Genomic DNA, 4122 nt, shown 5'->3' with positions numbered 1-4122 from the left:
AAAAAAAAAAAAAAAAAAAAAAAAATCAAAAGCTTATGTAATTGTAATTACATATGATCAAAATTTTAGTTTATACTATGGAGAAAAAAAATTACATAAATGTGAGTCACATTGAGACTTTCCTTTCACAGTGAGTTAGAGGTCGTGGTAATTTTACCTTTTAGCGTCAGTATTAGATATAGCTAACGCATCCCCTCTGCTAATAGAACTAACAAGACCATCTTCACTCTGCAATGCACAAAATAAATTTTTAATAAACTCAACGAGTGGAACAAGATAACGATGATAAATTGTCGCAGACTTTTTCTTGAAGCTACCACTAGACCAACTTATGGTCTATTTTCATACATCCTAGAAGTAGAAGTAGAGTATTGGAATATAAAAACTCTATAAACAATAATTAAGGACTCTTATGCATTTCTCATTAAACAATACTACAAGCACATACACGACATGAAGTTGATAGAACAAGTATCAAAATAATTTCTTGTGAGTTTATAGTGGTTGATTTTGACAACATACTAGTTTAATTAGATCCCAAGGAGCAACAGCTAGAACATGTGCATTGCGCAATCCTAGTAGGAATCTAAATAAGTCAACTCAAATAGAGAACATATAAATAGAAGTTAATGCATTTTCTCAACGATATGGGGGGTGGGATTTTAATCCATCCAGCTCCTCTTAGAAACACTTCAACATGACTTAAGCAGGTTTGTTGACTAGGCTCAGTTTTTGTGGGATTTTAGAAACTCTTTTGTGATGTGTTTGGCTTTTAGTTTGACATTCAAAGAAGTTGCAGGAAGATAATCAAGGAGTTCCGGAGTTCCTTCTCCATCCACCTCTTTTTTTTTTTTTTTTAGAGAAGGAAAGATTAAATGTAACAGCCTAAGCCCACTGCTAGCAAATATTGTCCTTTTTGGGTTTTCCCATTCGAACTTCCCCTCAAGATTTTAAAAACACGTCTACTAGGGAAAGGTTTCCACACCTTTACAAAGAATACTTCGTTCTCCTCTCCAACCGATGTGGGATCTCACATGAAAAGTGGAAGTTTTGCCCGTAGGATTTGTGGGGTAAGAGAAATAGTAGAACTTTTAGATATTGTTCACTAGGCGGCTAAAATATGAAATTGTTAAGCAATAAGCCAAGTTAAGAAAGCCTGTAACAGGAAGAATACTACAAAGGCAAACCATTAGAAAGAAAAGGAATGCAGCAGGTCCCACTAAGAGACAAAATAAACAAAGTCAACTAAAGTGATCCCAAAGAAGGTGAAGGTTCAAGAACTACGTTTGCCTCCATTGTGCCGCGCGCTGCTTCAGTAAAATCTCCAACTTATTACAGTCTAGAGAGTATGATAAGAAGCTTATGTGGATCTAAGGCTTAGAAATGAGATTCATGCCATTGAAGTTGATATTCTTTTAATCAAATGTAGAAAAACTGCGTATATCTTCTTTTCAGATTCTACATGTCGAACTTTCATGCAAGACGATTTAATCACCTTGCCTCAATCCATAGATGTTAGCCTAGAGGCAACCGAAATTGTAGAGCATCTCTTGTTTGCACAAGGGAAGTGACTATCGAACAACTTTCAAGGATAATGCTAAAGAACAAAAAGAACTTTAAGTTGGTACCTTGTTATAGTAAATCTTGGAGAACTAGGACTAGATACAATTACTGGAACAAAAGACAGAAGGGCCCTTGCTAAATTATCAAAAACAAAAAGTAAAATGCTTATATTCTTGATGTTCCAGATGGGCTGACATCAACTTGACATTTATCACGGAAGATCTATAAGATTACTTCCCTCTAGATACTCTCTTGTTGTAGCTTCAATTTGAGATAAAGTTCATTCCAAGTTATTTTAGGGGGGGAAAACATTAATGACACTTTTCATGAAGAAACTGAAATTTACAAAGCTTGAACCAAACAAAATAAAGCCAAAACAACTCTATCACAAGGAGGACCATACCTAAAACCAAAACACAAGTCACACTTACCCTACCACCCTTACGGAAGAAAAGGCTCATTTCCTAAATGAGCGAGAATAACTAACTTTAGATTGTTAAGTGTCACGGTTATGATTGTCCAATGCATGTTGCCAATGATCGCATGCCCATTTAACCCTTTTACCTCACTTTTATTGTATGTTTTTCATTCAAGTGTAGTCATTTATTTTTCTTGTAATTTTGTGAGTGTATGACTCTCCGCCACTTTTGATGTCTACGTCTACCAAAGGAAATTGCCTTAAAATGCACTATAGGAGGATATGACTAGCTGTCGAATCTTCCTACCCTATTTATATGCTATTAATGTTGTTGTCCCTTATTGCTGGCTAGCTTATAACATTTTCTTTTCTAAAATTGCTTCAAAATATTTTTCAAAACCTTCTCTAACCTCATTTCTAAAATCACTTTAAAAAACAGGACGGAGGCGGATAGACTATTTGTGCCACCAACGATTTTAGTTGGTTGACTTACTCGAAGGTGAAAGTAAGTGGTACAAAATCGCTTTGTGAGTCTCAAAAGAGTGCGATTGTGACAAATGGAACAAAACTAAGTCAATTCGTAGAGTGAAATTAGTAAACATGTCGACAACTAAGCAGTTGGGCAAGTCTCTCGTGTTGACTAATTGGTCCAGATCAAAGAGTAGATGTTCTATCTACATGAAGTCCCTGACAATATTTGGTTTTTGGATTCTCATCTGGATGAGATTTCCACCAAAACCGACAAAATTAACATAGTAGCTAGCCGCCTAGACGAGATTCCTATCCAAGAATTGATGTTCAAGGTTGAGATCTTAAAAGACAAAATCACACGGTTGATTGGTTCAGGCGTGGGGATAGGTCGACAAGCTCGGTTGTCCACATGGAGAAGCGTGTCAAAGGTTTAGAAAACTCTCGAAAGGCTATAGTTCAGATGATCTCAGACCTTTCTGAAGATGTAAAAGTTTCTCTTGAGGTAGTTAGAGAGTGGTGGCTTCTGGATCACACTAAACCTCTTATGCATGAGAGCAATGGAGAACTAAAACTAACCTCACATGAAAGCAATGGAGAACTAAATCCTAGTAGGGGATTCGATCCAGTTTAACAATCGAGAGCAATGGAGAACTAAACCCTAGCAGGGGATTCGATCCAGTTTAACCATCTAAAGGTTCTAGAGCCTAAGTCCTTCCGGAAGGTTCAAGATGCCAAGAATCTAGCGAACTCTATCTTCGACCTTGAATAGTACTTTTGAACCATAAATACTATGGCAGAGGAAGCAAATATTACGTTAGCAACAATACATCTAGCTAACGATGCGAAGTTGTGGTGGAGATCTAGGTATATGAATATTCAAGACGGTTGATGTACAACCAACACTTGGGAGAGATAAAAGTAAAAACTTCAATCAAAATTCTGTTAAATAAAAGTTATGTTCCTTATTCAGTTAGGTTGTTTTGACGTCTCAAAACTTCTGAATTCACGCCAATGGAGGAGCGTAATTCTAGCGTAATTAGCTGCCAACTTGGGCGAAGTCTTCGCCCACTTTTCTATTTTTTGTAATTAGTTTTTCTATTTTTGTAATTAGATTTGTTATTTAAAGAATTCAACGGAAGAGAAATAAAACATCGAGTCTTCAGCAAATCTCTCTCTCTCTCTCCTTTTACTTCTACTATTTTTTCTTTAGAAGAAACCTTCGGCTAGTTTTTCGTTGACATTTTCCTCCGAATTGCCAGGGTCAACAAGTGGTATCAGAGCCAGGTCGAAGCCATCGGTGGTATATTATTTCGGAGGAGCCAATCTTATCAACAGTCAAGTTGAATAGCTCAAGTGGTTAGAGTGTCGATCTAACAACACACGCGTGAAAACACACATCGTGGGGTCCTTCCCGGGTAGGCTCACTCACTCCTCCACGCTGCCGCCGTGTGCTGGCATCTCCATCACCGCCACAAAGAGGTCGACGCCGTGATGACGGGCGTCGAGTTGTTATTGAGCGAGTGATAAGAGAGACAATGACCGCCTCATCACCGCCACAAAGAGGTCGACGCCGTGATGACGGACGTCGAGTTGTTGTTGAGCGAGTGATAAGAGAGACAACGACCGCCGCCACCGTTCAGTACCCGATGTTAACAAGGTCCAACTACAAT

Source organism: Cucurbita maxima, unplaced genomic scaffold, assembly GCF_002738345.1.
Source record: "Cucurbita maxima cultivar Rimu unplaced genomic scaffold, Cmax_1.0 Cma_Scf00002, whole genome shotgun sequence".
Lineage (NCBI taxonomy): Eukaryota > Viridiplantae > Streptophyta > Magnoliopsida > Cucurbitales > Cucurbitaceae > Cucurbita > Cucurbita maxima.
This window is presented reverse-complemented; position numbering follows the sequence as displayed.